The sequence below is a fragment of the Nansenia antarctica genome (genome assembly GCF_963989245.1).
Source record: "Nansenia antarctica genome assembly, chromosome: 1".
Lineage (NCBI taxonomy): Eukaryota > Metazoa > Chordata > Actinopteri > Argentiniformes > Microstomatidae > Nansenia > Nansenia antarctica.
Genome location: NC_137674.1, coordinates 6591240 through 6610498, shown reverse-complemented (window position 1 = coordinate 6610498; position 19259 = coordinate 6591240).

Below are 19259 nucleotides of genomic sequence, written 5' to 3'. Positions count from 1 at the left end.
AGAAATCTGGATTTCTGGTGGGTCTGAGAACAGTGTGAGCAGTGGCTGGGTAGACGGCACAGACAGTGGTGGCTGGATGGACAGTGGTGGCTGGGTAGACGGCACAGACAGTGGTGGCTGGATGGACAGTGGTGGCTGGGTAGATGGCACAGACAGTGGTGGCTGGATGGACAGTGGTGGCTGGGTAGACGGCACAGACAGTGGTGGCTGGATGGACAGTGGTGGCTGGGTAGACGGCACAGACAGTGGTGGCTGGATGGACAGTGGTGGCTGGGTAAAATCCACAGACAGTGGTGGCTGGATGGACGGTGCAGACAGTGGTGGCTGAGTGGAGGCCACAGACAGCGGTGGCTGACCAGGAGATGCATGATGTAGGGCATAAGCTCCATAATTTTGCTGACCTGAGAGAATTTCCTTATTTGAAGATAAACATGCACAATAGATGAGCTTGCATGAACCAAACACTAATTCTGTTTTCATTTGAGAGAGGAAATAAAACATGCCACACACATGTACATTTACCTGCACATCCTGATTTGAAAACCAAAGTACAAACAGAGTTGAGGATGCTTTTATGCCATGATCTATTATTGACCCGGAGGAACTGCTGTCAATTGATCTTGATGATATGGCTTCTTGCACCACAAAGAATTCACTGGCCATTTCATCTTGTCCAACAAAGTCAAACAAAACCTAAAAGCATGAGACATAACTTATTTTATCAGTCAAGTTTTACAACCCACTGAACCACTGAAAGACCCTTGATATTTTGTCAAGCTGAACACCTCACCTGAATTGGCTCGGACAAGTTGAATTTCCTGATGTTGACATTTCCGTTTGGATATTTACATTTTAACAACACCCCATCTGAGGGTTCTTCATATGCAGCCATTCGCTGACGTCTTGCCTCAATGGCCTGAAATGTGAATTAGCTCATTTTGAACAAAAGAATACTTTTGTACATCTGCACATCTGTTTGAAAAGGCAGGTGCATAGGAAAGGGATATAGCTCCAAGTAGCAAAGAGAAGGGATCCCGCACACTGTCAAACTTGCATACGATTTATTGTAACGTTTCGGTGCTAGACCTTCAAGTTTGACAGTGTGCGGGATGTGGTGTCCCCTTCTGCTTATAGTTCAACAAACTAATATATTACAAACACAAACCTTTTGACGTCTCTCCTCACAGACCTGATAGAACAGTTTCTTCATCTCCTCATTTTTATTATCTAGGCTTTTTGTCAGACATGCACAATAAAAACTTGGGAATACTGTATTACCTTTTCCTGATCCTCCAACAAGACTTTATTATATGCCTCGTCTTGCTCGGCACGTAGTGCTCGCCATTCTTGAAGATCCTAAAATAAATAGCGACGGTTCAGTAATCTTTATCCAATTCTCCAAGATGGTAAACAGGAACAGGGGCACATGCAAAACAACACCAAACAATGAACTGACAAAGAAGACAGGGCAGGGGCAGAATATAAAGGGGTGGACAGACTCATGAACTAATAAGGTACAGTTGGTGTTATGATGTGTTTTCGGAAACTGTGGACTGACCAGAACCCTACTGTCATTTGAGATGTGGCGCCAAGCCAGAATTAGACCACTGGCTAGAGAGGTCAGGGGCTGCCCACCATAGCAACTTGGGAAGACTAGGTTTCTTGAGTTCTCTATGTTAAGGAGCAAGTCAACATGTTTGTCAGGAGAATAATGATTTGCAATGTACAGCTGATACCTGTGTCAGCAGGAAGCCACAATATAAGGAGCTATGTACTGGAGTGGAACACTCACAATTGTCAAATGAGTAACTGCGGGTCGCTGATCAGCTGGATATTCATCTTCATTCTGGGGGAAACATTATCATCTATAACAGTTGGTCAATCACAAGAGAGGACAGGTGCAAACAATCACACAGACACAAAGACAAATCACAGGAGGGTCACACCATGAAGGGTTAGCAGAACACAGGCAACATGAGGCATAAACAGAAGACACAGATGTACATAATCATACAAAGGGGCAGGAAGTGAACACACAAGGGACCGGGGCAGAGTCACTGGGGCACAGAATCCTTGGAGAACCGGGGAGTGCGACACTAATACAGTCTTTCAAAATAATCTCTCTTGCCCTGCCAGTAAGGATTTGTAATACCGATACTCTAATCTCGGTGGTAAAGTATTGTCTGCTCTTTCCCAACAGCCTAAACTTAATTTCCACTTATCACTACTAAGTGCACAATGGACATAACTAAAATGCTTAGATATGCAACCATTTAATATGTTTTACCTGAACCTGGGACATGGCAGAGGGTGGAGCTGTGGAGAGTGGCGGGACACTCTGGGACATTGCAGAGGCTGGTGATGTCACCTGAGGGTAGACAGGGAGCATTTTTATTTCACTTATAGACATTACAGAGAACACTTACTTATATGACTATACGTATTATATAAATCCCTGTGATCCCCGTGTATATAATTCGATAGTTATGGAGATAGACTCCAGTTCTATGAGTGGAGCGGAGCCCCATAGGGGAGCTCTGCTCCTATTGGTTTACCCGCTACCTAAAGTAGCCAATGACTGAATTTTTCAATGTCTGCGCCCGCCCTGGGGTGCTATATAAAGGGGCGTCCTTCGCACCCTCATTCTCCCAAACATATACAAAACAGCCAGGTTTGAACGAGTCGAAGTGGGCCAGCAGCCCTATGGGGCTCCGCTCCACTCATAGAACTGGAGTCTATCTCCATAACTATCGTTCTATATTGTGGAGCTCCGCCCCATAGGGGAGCTCTGCTCCTATTGGTTTAGGCGGAGCGAGCGAGGCCAAATGTACCCCCACTGAGACTAATCCGAAAACAATCTCAGCGGCACCCGGAGCTGACCACTGATGTTGGTTCAAGACAACCTTAAAAAGTTGGCCCAACCCACACCGAGTCTGCTCCACTGATCTAGCCCTTACGTGAGCACGCAGGGTCGTAGATCTAACGGAACATGTCCTGGAGGAGGTCCCCTCCCCAGGCACATCCGTAATCATCCTGACAGCACTTGAATAGCATCCCCAACCAGGGTAATCCAAGTGCCATCCCACTACATCAGTCCTCAGCAAACTGAGGACAGAATGAGAAAAGGATGACGAAGAAATATCACTTACCTAACCCTTACGTTGGGTTGTTGATCTAACCGAACATGTCCTGGAGGAGGGTCCCCTCTCCAGGCACATCCGTATTCATCCTGACAGCACTTGAATAGAATCCCCATGACCAGGGTAATCCAAGTGCCCTTCCCACAACATCAGTCATCAGCAAAATGAGGACAGAATGGGAAAGGATTGAGGAAGAATATCACTGACCTAACCCTTACGTGAGCACGTAGGGTTGCTGATCTAACGGAACATGTCCTGGAGGAGGGTCCCTTTCCCAGGCACATCCGTATTCATCCTGACAGCACTTGAATAGAATCCCCATGACTAGGGTAATCCAAGTGCCTTCCCCACTACATCAGTCATCAGCAAAACTGAGGACAGAATGAGAAAAGGATGAGGAAGAAATATCTTCCAAGTAATACCATATAAAAGTGATGGCGACGACCAAGACGCCGCCACACATATCTCCTCCACTCCCACTCCCCTGAGAATGGCCACTGATGTGGCCATGCCCCTGTGTCGGCAAGGACTGCCCCTTCGATTCGTATGCGAGGCTAATAGCCTCGCAAAATCAAAGGGACAGCCTCTGCTTTGAGAGTGGTGTCCCAGCTTTCTGTCCGCCATAGCAGATCAGAAGCCGGGGAGAAGATCTCAGTCCTGTCGTGCGCTTCACATTATTGTGCCAACGCGCGCACCGGACAATACAATGTAAAACGCCTCTCCCTCTCTCCGTCGTGAGGAGGAGGACAAAAAGGCGCTCAGAGCACAGCTCTGAACCCTAAAAAACACGATTATCCGTAGGGATAAAAACCGGGTTAGGGCGTAATCCAGCTTTTGTTTCGTCATCAGACATGATCAAACAATCTGCCCGTGACGAGAGAGCGCACAAACACTCGCTCGCTCAGCCGTAGTCAAGGCGAGGAGTAGACTCGTCTTGAGAGACAATAAAACGCAACCCTCATGACAAGCTGAGATGGCAGCGTAAAACTTAATAGTTCCTGCCGCCAATCTCTTGTCAACAGCGACTGTAAGAAGCACAAGAACGTTTCGACCCGACAACAGACAGGGTCAACGTCCTGTCCCTCACACCACTGTGTAAAACTCGCCAGCGCGCCGCATATCCCTTTGCAGTGGATTGCGCGCGCGCACTCTGAATGGTCTGAATGACCGCGTCTGTCAGACCCCTGCGTTCTAACAATCCCTCTCAGTAACCAGGCCATGAGGGCCCCCCCCTCATAGGCGGCCCCTTCACCAAGCCTCCGGCTTGAGAGAGTGCATCTTGTCGATGAGGTATGGGCCATGGGCCCTCTACCAACATCTCCATCAGTTCCGGAAACCACGGGGCTCCGGGACGGTCCGGGGCTACAAGAATTAACTCTAGCCTCTCTGACCTCACTCGTGCCAACAGTGGGAGGATAGATGTCAGGGGTGGGAACGCGTATAACAGGACCCTCGGCCATGGGTGGTGTGCGAATGTATCGACTCCCAATGGCGGGTTGTCTTGTTCGCGCAGGCCGCAGGGAGAACCAAAGGTGACACTGCGCATTCGTCCGTGACGCAAACAGAACCACTTCTGCTTGCCCGAACCATGCCCAAATCAGCGACACAATGGAGGGTGCTAACCTCCAGTCGTCGTCCCTCGGGCCTCCCCGTGATAACAGATCTGCTCCTTTGTTGAGCAGACCTGGAATGTGGAGAGCTTTCAGCGAACTCAGGTCTCTCCAGTAGCTCAGGTCGGTTTTAACCGATCTCTGTATTACAATCAACCTGCGACGGCGTCTCACTGGAATCAGTCGCAGTCCTGCAAACCGCCTCTGCAGTCCGCGCATGTGTAACAGGCCTAAGGGGACCACTACATGGGCTGTAGACATCAGTCCTAGTAAAGACCTCCTTGACAGAGCGGTGATCGTATTTGTCACTCGACACACCCGGAGAGCTGACGTCAGTGTCGCTCTCCGTGGTGCCGATAAACTGGCCTTCATCTCGGCAGTATCCAACTGAATGCCTTGATAGGAAAACTGTTGAACCGGCCACGGAGCACTCTCTGTCCAGTTTACAGCTAACCCCAGCTGAGTGAGATGCTGCACCAGTGAGGTTGCGTCCCGAATGGCTCGATTTGGGCATTGGGCCAAGACCAGTAGGTCATCGAGATATGCTAATATGCGTATCTCGTTTCGCCTCAGTGGTTCGAGTGCTGTCTGCACGCATTCGGAGAAAATTCGAGGAGCAAGCGTGTACCCGAAGGGCAGGCGCGTGTACTCGTAAACCTTCCCTTGGAAAGTAAAAACGTAGGAATTTCCTGTGCCACTCTGTGATTGGCACACGAAATACGCGACCCTCAGGTATCTACGAAAGGGGCGTTTCGCCACTCTCTCGTTGAGGACCCTAAATCTAGTCTGGGTCTCATGTCTCCCGAATTCTTTGGGACAAGGAAATATGAGGAGTACCACCTCATGTCTCACTGGTCCCTCGGAACCAATGTCACTGCGCCCTTTGGTAGGAGATTCGTAATCTCCTCCTGGAGCGCACCTGTCTTTATCGGGCAGGACAACAAACAGTCTCTCTCATGCCCCTGAAGGGCGGAGGAGGCTGAATGAACTGTAGTGCATATCCCCTCCTCAATGTCCTGTCTAGTCAGCCCGACAGAATACCTGTCCCTTCTAGCCATTCTGCATAACGCAAGGACCGTCTGTTGTGGTGCAGTCGACAGAAAAACTAGAATTTCTGTATGATCCCAGCCGCCGCTGTACACCGAGGAGGTGGCACAGCCCAAGGCGGGGTCATTTCGAAGGGATGGGCTGCCGTCTGTAAAGAGTGTTTGTTATGTAACAATGCTCTTTATTGACGCAGGTTTATTATGCCTGATAATCAAAGAACCGGCCGCACGCTCACGAGCTGGGCCAGGTCCTGATAGACATGGAGGGGTTTTTGATGTACATAACGACCCCTCTATACGGCTACAGACAGGGGTGTTTAACCTCTATTGTGTCGTGATAGGGGTAAAAACGTTAGGCAGAGAGCTGGTCACACGCTACGCTAGTAAGCTGGTCCAGTCTCCGCCCTTGTTTCTAACCGGTAGCGATTGGACCACGCCCTGACAAGGCAGGTGGGTCACCGCTCTGGTAGATAACAGTCCCTCTATACGGCGACATACAGGGGTGTTTAACCCGCTTCGTGTCGTGATAGGGGTAAGCCTGTTAGGCAGAGAACTGGTCACACGCCGGTAAGCTGGGCCCGTCTCTACTGTTATGCAGAAAACTGGCCACACGCCGGTAAGCTGGGCCAGTCTCCGTCTTGTTTCTAATCGGTAGCGATCCGACCACACTCTGACAAGGCAGGTGGGTCTCCGCTCTGGTAGATTGCATGGAAAAAGCCACCTTTACTGAAAAAGTAATGTGGGGATTTACCCTCTTTTGCCTCTTTATTTTTTGAGGTAGGAACAACTGGTGGGGGTCATCACCGACCCTCCCGCCAGTGAAAGCGGTGGCGGGGTCATTACCGAACCCCCGCCAGTCACGCATTCCTCTTTCGTTTACCCCCACGCCATGCTGTGGGGGGGTTACGCTGCCGTGGGGGGCCGAAGCGGGCACCCTCGGTGGTCGGCGGCGGAGGCTGGGAAGCCTGAGTAGGGTATGGCGCCGTCGGCAGAGGCGGAGCCCACCCTGCATTACGCCGCGCCCTCCGTTTCGCAGTCGCCGTCACTGACGGTCTACCTGCGGAAGAAGAAGAAGAGGTGGAAGGTCGCTGAAGAGGGAGGTGTCTGGCCAGGTGCTTTTTAGCCTCCTCCATCGCGGCCAGGCGCTTCGTCATGGTATCCATGGCGGGACCGAATAGCCCTTGTCGCTCTATTGGAGCATTCAGCAGGGCCATCCGGTCCGCCCCGGTCATGGTGGTAAGAGACAGCCACATTTGCCGCTGCTGTACCACCGCATTTGCCATCAGGCGACCTCCACAGGTCGCGACGCCCTGGGCCAGGTGCATCGTCGCTGCACTGAGCTTGCTCAGGAGCTCCCTCCCCCCGTAAATCTTGGACTTCGACATTGCACAAGAGAGAAGAAATTCCCAGCATGCTCCCGCGTTTTCTGACAACAACAGACATATCTGAAACGTCATTTCGCCTTGTCTAAACTCTAATTTAAGATATCTGTAATAACATTTCGACTAGGCAGAATGAAAGTTAAAGATATCACCAATTTGAGATATCAATCATTAAAATGAATGTCAAGATATCTATAACTTTATAATAGATATCTACAATTAAATTACGACTATTCCTTATTCCAGTTTGAGATATCTACAACTTCATTCAAGATATCTTCAACTTAATTTAAGATATCTCAAAGGACAATGTAGATATCTTGAATTAATGGGAATTAAAGATATCTTGAACTGGAATTCTGACTAGTCAGAATGAAACCGTAGATATCTGAAACTGTAATTACAACTACCGTATTTTCCGGACTATAAGTCGCGGTTTTTTTCATACTTTGGCTGGTCCTGCGACTTATAGTCAGGTGCGACTTATATATCAATAATTCATAATCTCTGACTGACATGAACTGTCATACGGTAATCTCTGACTGACATGAACCAAGGAGTAAACATTACCGTCTCCAACCACGAGAGGGCGCTCTAGGTGTGTGACAACGAGTAGGCCTACCACTGAAAAAGACAGCTGATGACACACACAAACAAAATGCAGTCAAAGAGAAAGTCCTATTCTGCAGATTACAAACTGCAACTCGTAAAATATGCAGCCGAAAACGGTAATCGAGCAACAGAAAGAAAGTTTGGAGTGAGTGAGAAACTTGTGAGGGACTGGCGAAAAGCAGAGGTTACACTCACTGCCATGAAGAAAACTAAGAAAGCCAATCGCGGACTGAAAGCACGATGGCCAGAGATGGAGGAACGAGTCCACAGATGGGTGCTTGAACAACGTGCTGCCGGGAGAGGCTTGTCAACGGTGCAGTTACGTCTCCACGCCCTGGCAGTGGCCAAGGAGATGGATATAAATGACTTTGCAGGCGGGCCTTCTTGGTGTTACCGATTCATGCAACGTAACCGCCTCTCTATCAGAGCGCGGACAACGGTGTGTCAGAAACTACCGGCAGACTTCCAAGCCAAGATGGACGGTTTCCGTGAGTTTGTAAAAGAGCAGGTAACTGAACACAACGTGTCACCGGATCACATCATTAACATGGACGAGGTCCCGCTCACGTTTGACATCCCCATGGGCCGAAGTGTCGCAGAGAAAGGGGTGAAAAGTGTAAATATCGTGACAACTGGTCATGAGAAATCACACTTCACAGTGGTGCTGGCATGTTGTGGAGATGGATCGAAATTGCCACCGATGGTCATTTTCAAACGGAAAACCATGCCAAAAGAGGAATTCCCCCCCACAATTGTCGTGGCCGTGAATGAGAAAGGGTGGATGGATCAACAAATGATGAACGTTTGGCTTACAAAGTGCTACACTAAGCGTCCTGATGGTTTCTTTAAAACACGCAAAGCCCTGCTTGTGATGGACAGTATGCGAGCACACATAACGCCACAGTGCAAAGAAAAAATAAAAGCTTGCAACTCCATACCTGTCATCATTCCTGGAGGTTTAACCAAAGTACTCCAGCCACTCGACATCTCAGTGAACCGGAGCTTTAAGGCAGTCTTGCGTCGCCAGTGGGAGGAGTGGATGGTGGATGGAGAGCACAGCTTCACGGCAACTGGAAGGATGCGCCATGCAACTTTCCAGCAAGTCCTTGGATGGATCGACAAAGCGTGGACTTCAGTGACAACCGGAACCATCCTGTCGGGATTCAGAAAGGCCGGAATAACTGGAACTGATGCTGAGTCTGACGACAGCCCTGCAGAAGAGGAGACGGCGCTTCATCTTCCTCCGGAGTTGGCAGAGTTGTTCAGAAGTGACACAGAGGATGACGAATTCAATGGATTCAGTGATGTGGAATGAGATCGTGAGAACTTGCTTGTTGGACTCGCTGGCTTGTTATGTCCGTTTTCGCCTATTCAGCCTCCCAGGTAGTCCTATGTTCTTTATTAATGTGTTCATCTTTATTCATTCATGTGTTACGTTAACATACCGGACACTTATTGAGCCTGTTATTCTGTGTGCTATAATATGTACGGTGGTTGAATAACTGTTGTGTTACGTTAACATACCGGACACCTATTGAGCCTGTTGTTCTGTGTGCTATAATATGTACGGTGGTTGAATAACTGTTGTGTTACGGTACGTTAACATACCGGACACATTACATTTTTGGGCATTTAGCATACCGTAGGCCTTATTCCATAGCGACTTTACAACCAATTTAGCCTATTCAGCCTCCCAGGTATGTTCTTTATTAATGTGTTAATATTTTTATTTATTAAATATTCTGTTGCACCTTTATTATTTATTTTTGTATTCATCACATACCGGACACCGGTATTCAGCGGCATTCAGCCTGAGCCTGTTGTTCTGTGTGCTATTGTGTAATTGAATAACTGAATGTTTTTGAGAAATACATTTCTACGGTAAATAAATGCGACTTATAGTCCAGTGCGACTTATATGTGTTTTTTCCTCTTCATGACCCGTTTTTGGCCTGCTGCGACTTATACTCGGGTGCGACTTATAGTCCGGAAAATACGGTAGTCATAATTCAGTTGCAGATATCGGCAATGTGAATAGCTGATATCTACAACTGAATTGTAGATATCTGTAATGACAAACCCCATACACTTGAATGGCAAAATACATTTGAATCTTACTAGTCAAAATATAATTACAGATATCTAAAATGTGAGTTTCGATTAGTCAAAATATAATTAAAGATATCTTGAATTTGAGTTTTGACTAGGCAAAATGATGTTGTAGATATCAGTAATTAATATCCATTGTAGCTAATAAATGTTAAATTTGCCATAGCCTTCTCTTCTCTTCAACGTACTCTTCAGTCCAGCTGTCAATCAAGCCACGAGGACGTGCGTGTGGGTGTGGTTCGCGTTGACAGTGACCAATCATAAAATTGTATCTACAGCTGTCAATCAAGCCACGATGACGTCCGTGTGGGTGTGGTTCGCGTTGACAGTGACCAATCATAAAATGGTATCTATTGGTATCTAGGTATCCGCCCCAAATTGTCAAAAGTCATTTTATCTCCTCGAGCAGAAATGAACCCCTCGCGTAAAAAAGTTGACCGCGGGAGGCAGAGAGAAACTCGCGCGCGCACGCACGCACACACACACACACACACACACACACACACACACACACACACACACACACACACACACACACACACACACGCACACACACACACGCACACTATAAACCATACCACCAATAGGATAGACGTCAGCTATTCCCGCGAGACCAGGAAACGGGATTTGAAACGGGACGTGAAACTAAAATGGTGGATCCATAAACGCACACAGTGCTGAGACTGAAGACAACACGAGTCATTTATTAAGTTTATAACTGTGCCAGAGGGCAAACATTACAACATGTTCACTTATTACACAAAGACTGGGAAAGCGACACTAGCTTGAACAACAACGGAGGCGCCGACCTGACGGTAGGAGTTGGAGTGATTGATGAATGAAGCAGAGAGCTGCTAGATACAATGGTCAGTACAGAGCTGCGTTAGTGATACAAGATCATTATTACATACTTATTCATTACAATCAAATACAATCATGTTCATAGATGTGGCTTTGTTTGGCTAGTTAACCAGCCAACTCTGTAACATTACCCTAGTGAATTACTCATGACATGACGTAGGCCTACTAGTTCCCTCTCGTCCGCATTTCAGACTGCAAATGTTACCAGCCCTTTATAAACAAGCACAAACACTTTCCACCACTTTTCCATGGCACTTCATTAAGAAAGGAAGAGGCACTTTTTGTTCAGTAAAAGATTGCATTTCATGTTCGAAAGGCGCTATATAAATAAAGCTTTACTTACTTCTTACTTACTTACTTACTTTTACACTGCTGTACTGAAAAGGTACTGAACCGTGACTTCAAAACCACAAACTGAAATGTGTCTGTAACGTTACACCCCTATATATTTTAAATGTAACAATACAAACCTGATCTTTTCAAATCTGTAATCTCTTACCTTTCAATAGCTATTTTAATTTCGTCTGCACTCTTATCCTGTGGCCTGTAAATGGTATTTGAAATGTCAAATGCCAAAATCATGGCATAATCAGCCTATTTGCTGTGTTGTCAACACAGTAAAAGCTAAACTTTTGGTTTTCCCTTGAAAAAGAGGGGGCCACATATTAAAGAGCTGTAATTCCTAGACCCTTCCTCCAATCTGGATGTGAATACCCTCAAATTAAAGAGGGTATTTAGTCTGCACGTTAAGGCCATATTCATTCTATAACTGCAACTTGAATATGTTTTGGTAAACAGCTAAAATAACAACAATTCTGTCAGTGTCCAAAATGCATATGCAAATGCATATGCAAAATGCAAAATTTGACCCCTTTTATGGTTGGGAATGTAAGAGGTAGCTAATACTTCTTGATATTTTAGGCTATTGATATTGCCTTCCACCCTGCAAATCTCTCGCACACCTCTGGGTGAATCTCGGATCCATGCGGGCTCCAGTAGGTCTCCTGCAATATTTGCGGAGGCTGTGATGTAATTCAACCGAAGATTCATCTGAGAAATCCACCTTCTGCCACTTTTCCAGCGTCCATCCTTTTAGCAGGCTGTGGGTCTTGGCAAATGCCACATGTTTTTTTAATTGCCTTTTGTTTAGTGCTGGTTTCTGGGCACTGATCCGACCATGGAGGCCATTTCGAGACAGAATTCTACAAACTGTTCTGGTTGACACGGGGACTTGAGGTGACCAGGCCTGGTGGAGCTCTGCTGCAGTGGAAAAGGGGCTGGCCTTGGATTTTCGAGCCAACAAACGGTCCTCCCGAGCAGTTGTCTTGCGGGGTCTGCCGGACCTGGACTTGTCAAAAACATCTCCAGTCTCTTCAAATCTTTTTCTTATTCTTTGTACTTGACGCTGAGACACATTGAAGGTGTCAGCCACCTCAGCAGTCTTCAGCCTCTTGATAATCAACGCTTTGGTCTCAGGATGAATCTTAGGCATGTTGTCAGAGGTCAAGTTGCAGTTGATGTGAAGGTCTGGTGTGCTGGGATTCTTTTTATACACACCCACTAATTGATTGATCAATTATTGATCATAGGTGAGGCTGTAATCTAGGATTGGGTGCATCATATGACAAGGCGACAAGACTTTTGTCTTTGCAAAAACTGACTCAGTGGGCTTTACCAAGCTGTGAACGTTAGAATGCTTTTCAGCAGTTTCGTTTTGCACCAAAACATTATTTCAAAAGCTGTTGGGATTGAATTTAGCCATTTCTTGTAAACATTTTTTGATTAGAAATATATTTGAGGGGCACTTAAGGTCAACTTGTACCCAAGCGACAATACTTTTGTCAGGGACTGTATATATATACAGTATGTATATATGGACCTACATATAGCTTGGCTACTGTTTTCCACTTCTGGTAAAAAAATAACATAAAATATGTTTTGATTACATTTCTTCAATCTTGTTTTAATATTTTGATCATCTTTATTCGTAGGATTCCCTGCACTGTGAACTCCCCATCTAGGCAATGATGGATGCTTCTGCTTGTTCTGGTCATGACGACATGCGCCAGTGCTACGTCCAGTGTGGGAAGAAACTAAACATGGCGGATATTGTGAAAATACGGCAGCGAATTAGAAAAGGAGGACAACACCATTGTGGTACAACTGATCAGTAAGTCATACACATGCTGTGAATCCTGTCCACAAGTAGCCTATTGTGTTCACAGGGTTCCACAGTAACGCTTGTCCGGAGCAAGTAAAACATTTGCCGGATTTGTTTGCGCGAGCCCGATGATGCTGCTGGATCCTGGATACCAGGTGTACAGTATGCTAATGGTGGTCATTGAATTGATATGATGAATTATACTGCCAGGTGCATAACTATAATCTTAGCCAAGTCATTGTATTAGCTCAGTACATTTCAGCAGCAGCTAAACATTTGGTAATTAAAGGGCAGAACTATAAGCACATCTAATAGATGAATGTCATGTATGATAACGCAGCAAGCTTGCTTGAAAGGGAGCTGCCAGTCAAGCGTGCAAAGTCCACGCCCATACAGCCCTCTGTCTGACCAGGAAGTTGAGCCTAACTAGAAGATTATTGTCATTTTTTCTTGGACACAAAATACAATTGGAACCGTTTAATGTCTATTTTCCAGACCCTTTAATTACAAAGAAATGCAATCAGTAATCCATAGATTATTGCTAGGGATGCACGATATGCATTTTTCCCAACCGATACCGATACCGATGTTTACCCGCTTCTCGTGGCCGATAACCAATATGATAACTGATATTTTTTATTTATTTTTCCTAGCACCAGGGGAGCCCCCCCCCTCCCAAATTTCGTTGTTTGGTACCTGTACTATATCAATGACAATAAAGACCATTCATTCATTCATTCATTCATTCAAACATGGACATGATATGATAACCGATATGAGAACAGATATAATTTCACAGTTGATAACCTGTAGTTCATGCACACCTGAAGGTAAGAAAGGCTATGTAGTGAGAAAAGATTGATGATTTAATATTCCATAGGGATCTCACCAAATCTAACTTACATCACTATTGTTAACACAACAAAGAGAACACTTCTGACTCTTCAAATGTTCATTTATTATTTCCTCTAACAAACAGAATCTGTTATAGACAGTGCACAATGCTTTTTTTAGCCAAGATCTGGCCTCCTTTTATGACAACAAAAAAGGCTCACCTAAGCCTTCTCCAAACATGGTTTCAAAAGCCCCGCGGATGGCTGTCGCAGTATGCGAACCGGAGAACTCCTGCGCATGCAGCAGTGTCTTCTTCATATTGAAGTCCTCATCCAGCCACTGGGCTGTCAAACTAAGCATACTGACTGGACTAACGTCAGAAGTCCATATGTCCGTGGTAAAACTTATCTGGCTTACGCTAGTATCGATCAGACTATGGATGTGCGTGGCGACTGTATCATACAGAGCAGGCAGGCACACGTCTGCAAAATAGCGGCGACTTGGGAGTGTATACCGGGGCTCTAAATGTGAAATTAGCTGACGAAATCCTTTATCTTCTACTACAGAGAAAGGCTGGTCGTCGAGGGCCATAAACTCCAATATTTATTCATTGATTGCTTGAGCCTTTGAGCTGTCTGCTGTCTTCCTGCAGTTTTCAAATGCGTGTTCAATAGGCACCGCGGCTAGGCTACGTTCTGAAGGCTAGGCTACCACCCCGGCTAGGCTACCTAGTGCTTGATATTCCTTCCATACAGCGTGCTTGCAATGGTGAATCTTAAGGTGACTTATGAGATTCGTTGTGTTGTAACTCGTAGACCTTTGCCCTCCTCTCCGAACTTTTGTCGAACATGTATTGCAAATTGCAAACGCACTATCTGCCTCAGAAACTCTGCAGAATGTCCACACCGGGGAAGGCATGTTTCGCTCTCGTCTCGTCTATACACTGCGTGCCTGTACGCAGGCGCAGCAGCATGAGCGCGGAAACCGGAAGCAGAAATATTTCCGGCTTCATATTATCGGTTAAATATCGGCTAAAATTTTATAAAACCGATAAATACTGATAAACATTAATTTCCCATTATCGGGCCGATAAATATCGGTGCCGATAATATCGTGCATCCCTAATTATTGCATTTGCAGGACATGTCCTGTCAGTCTAGATGGGCTTTCAGTGAACTGTCATTTATAATTGACTCTGCACTGTTTGTGCCTCCACTGTTTCTAGATGCAGGTCCTCTTCAGCTCATGTAACCATGTATGAACCAGAGTCCACAGAGTCCCACGGATCTGGCTGTGGTTCTCCAGCCCTGAAAATCACACAGTGGGGTCCAGAGATGGTGGCAGTGAAGCTGGAGGAAGAAGATGTAGAGGAGAATGGTGTGATGGTGAAAGAAGAAGTGGAGGAGAAGAGAGTGATGGTGAAAGAAGAAGATGGAGGTGCAGCTGTAATGCAGAAGGGTGTGATGGTGAAAGAAGAAGATGGAGGAGAAGAAATGAGGGAGGAGGGAGGGATGGTGAAAGAAGAGGTCGAAGTAGAAGTGGAGATTGAAGACACGGATGGTAAGTCTTTGTTGTATAGTTGTGAGGGTCATTGCACTGCTGTAAAATCAATGCTGCCTGTGGCAAGGCAAGTTTATTTGGATGGCAAATGTCATACAACAGGGGCAATTCAAAGTGCTTTACATACATTATTTAAAAATACAGCAAGAGGAGCATAGCAAGAAAATAAAAACGACTGAATAAAAGCAAATATAAGAGGTAAATAGATAAAACATTTAATACGACAATAGTTCATGGATAAAATACATTGATAGAAGTGTTTAATCATAACTGCTGCAAAACATGAAGGTTTTCAGCTTAGATTTAAATATGTTTAGGGTTTGCGCCTGTTGATTTCTTCAGGGAGTTTGTTCCAGGAGCATGCAGCAGCGTGACTGAAAGCTGCTGCACCGTGTTTTGTTTTTACTCTTGGAATTATTAGCTGATTAGTCTCAGCTGACCTTAGGGGCCTTGCGGGAATATAGGGTGGGAGGAGATCTGATATGTATTTTGGTCCAAGACCATTTTCTGTGAGAGACTGGTAGCCAGTGTAGGGATCTCAGGATTTGTGTAATGTGTTCAAACGTATTCATTTTTGTTAGGACCCTAGCAGTTGCGTTTTGGATGAGCTGCAGCTTACGAACAGCCCCTTTAGATAGGCCTGTTAGTAGACCATTACAATAATCAAGTCTACTTGAAACAAATGCATGGATGAGTTTTTTTTTCAAAGTCTTATTTGGACATGAAACCTCTCATTCTTGTTATGTTTTTCAGGTGATAGTAGGCTGATTTAGTTATCGAGTTCATGTGGCTGTTGAAGTTTAGAGTCTAGAATTACACTAAGATTTCTGACCTGTTTTTTAGTTTAGAGAGAGAATCAAGTTTTGCACTGACTTTCGATCTTTTGTCAGGTTTACCGAATACAATTATCTCTGTTTTGTCCTTGTTTAATGAAGAATTGACAGACTCTCACATGTTCATTCTTCCCACGGGCAGTTCAGTTCAAACCCTGTCTGATATGTTTGGCGACCATGGCGATTATTAAAAGCGGCAATGTAAAGCGTTACGAGACTAAACCCATCTTTTGAGCAGAAACATACACACTCAAATCTGAACCGAGGACAGAGAAAATACACGATACAGAGTCCAATATGATCGATCCACCAGAATTCAAACACATTCATTCACTGCCCAACAACGTGCTAATGAATGTTCCCTTAAAGTTGCTTGCATTTTGCGTCAACATAAGACACATTTACTGACGGTCAAGGAGTGCATGAGTGGTAGCTGAAACCTTCCTTGAGGGGAAACAAAAATAAGAGTTTTGTGAAAAGATCAAGCAGATACCGATGTACCTATTTTATTTTATTTTTGTATTAAATGTTTAAATGTAACCTTTATTTATACAGGTAAAAAACACATTGAGCCCCAAGGGCTCATTTTCAAGTGTGACCTGTTTACAGGCATACAACATCCACCACAACCAAATACAATACAAAACCTGGCCTACATTGTCTAAAACTAAACTAAAACTACATAGTCTAAAACTAAAACTAGTATAAAACAGTCCAAGATAATCAAAAACTTTCCGTCAATATAGTCTAAAACTAAACTAAAACTACATAGTCTAAAACTAAAACTAGTCTAAAACAGTCTAAGATAATCTAAAACTTTCCGTCAATATAGTCTAAAACTAAACTAAAACTACTTAGGGCCGGTTTCACAGACAAGGCTTAGGCCTAGTCTTGGACTAAAAAACACTTTCAATGTAAAATCTCCACTCAAGATGCTTTTTAGTCTAGGATTAGGCTTAAGCCTTGTCTGTGATACCGGCCCATAGTCTAAAACTAAAACTAGTCTAAAACAGTCTAAGATAATCTAAAACTAAACTAAAACTAAACTAAAACCAAAAACTAGACAGCTAAAGAGCTAGGGACAGGGAGAGGTCAGTAATGGGCAAAAGGGAGGGTCAACTTAATTGCAGTGTGGGCACTGCGACACCATACTGGGGCACAGGATTCACTAGTTGAATAAACGAGGGCTAGGGCTGCCGTGCGCAAGGTCCTTGGGTCCTTGGGATTTGTAAATGAAAATATACCAGTGAAGGGTTCGGCGGATAGAGAGAGATGACCAGTTAACCAGAGAGTATAGCACACAGTGATGCATAAGGGGTTTACAGCCTTTATCTGTACACCTATGTACCTACAGATACCTACGTCAGCATCATCAGCCACAAGGGAAACCGAAATATTAACCCAGGACATGCTAGCAAAACAGAAGAGAGAGGGAAACTGAAGCTACACTTTATATTTTGTTTTTTAATTTATTTTTCAAAAATTAAGCACTTTATTTTAAGATGCACATTTTTCAAAAGCTCTGTTATGTATCTTTACATGTAAATGCAGCCCTTATTTTACATGAGAAAAGAACATGTATTAGTACTTATAATCTCTCCACTTCAAAGTGAAAATCTCCAATATTGTTGAAATCTTATTGAATTGTACTTTAATATATATATGTACTATATGTATATATGTTACGGTACATGTGGGAATACGGTACATGTGGGAAAACTAGGGTTAGGGTTAGGTGCTACGTCGACTTGGTACATGCTGGCATGTCTAACCCTAACCCTAATCCTAACCGTAGCACCCTAGCACCTAACCCTAACCCTAGTTTTCCCACATGTACCATATTCCCACATGTACCTTAACATATATAAACCCCTCAAAAAAGTTTGGAAACGTTATTTTGGTTGATTAATCCTCCCCTTTAATAATACCAATTGGTATTGTATTTTATATCGTTGGAAAGCCTGATTAGTCACCTGTACAGGGATCATGCATTCATGGAATGAACAACACAGCTAAACATGTGGGTAGCGGCCCAAACATATTTGCCAAAATCCCCTATATTCTTCTGTTGGTAGGTACACACCTGTGACTGACATACACCTGCCAGCGCTTGAAGCTCAAAACGAGAGTGAATACCAACAGAAGAATATTGCAGGGGATTTTGTCAAATAATGTTGGCCCGCTACCCACACGTTTAGCTGTGTTACTCATTCCACGAATGCATGATCCTTACAAGTTGTACCTCGTTGTAAAGGTGACTAATAAGGCTTTCCAACGATATAAAATACAATACCCATTGGTATTATTAAAGGGGAGGAAGAATCGACTGAAATAACGTTTCCAAACTTTTTTTGAGGAGTTTATATATATGGCACTGAATCATAACGCAATCTAGACATTATAATGTTCCAGACCTTTGCTTGAGGACATTTTCTCTAACTGGACCTTGTTGAATTTTTGCTGAATACCCCTGCTATAGTCGTTCGGTGAGAGGGCTATGTATGTCATCTGCATATTTGTGGTAGGCAATTTTGTTCTTTTTTATGATGTGTCCCAATGGAAGCATCTAGAGCAGCGGTTCCCAACCTATGGGCCGCGGCCCACTGGTGGTCCGTGAGAGTACTGCAAGTGGGCCGCCAAATCATGGGCAAAAAAAAACGTTTTAATTTTAAAAAGATAAAAAATCTTGGATTGAACAGCCTTGATCGTATTGTGTGTGGTGTGCGCCGATATTTCCATCCGAAAAGAAGAAGTCAGCTCGCTTCTTGATTGGCTACATTCCATCCCGGACTCGCGAACAGGGTTGCTAGATGGGATCGACATTTTCCACCCTAACCACAGTCTAAAACCGCTAATTCCACCAAAAAAACCCGAGCCCATCTGGCAACCCTAGTCGGGAGTCGGGAGTTGCCCACACACATAAGGATGTTTGGTCGTAAATATTGAACACATACAACATTTACGATCTTGGTATTTGATCACCTGCTATATAAAACATCGCCGTTCGGCTTTAATGGTTTAACCGCTATTTATTTTTAATTTTTTTGCCACGCTCCCTCTAGTTTTTGGTCAAATTACGTCGTTGTTTTGAGTGCTCGTGCGCGTTTCATGC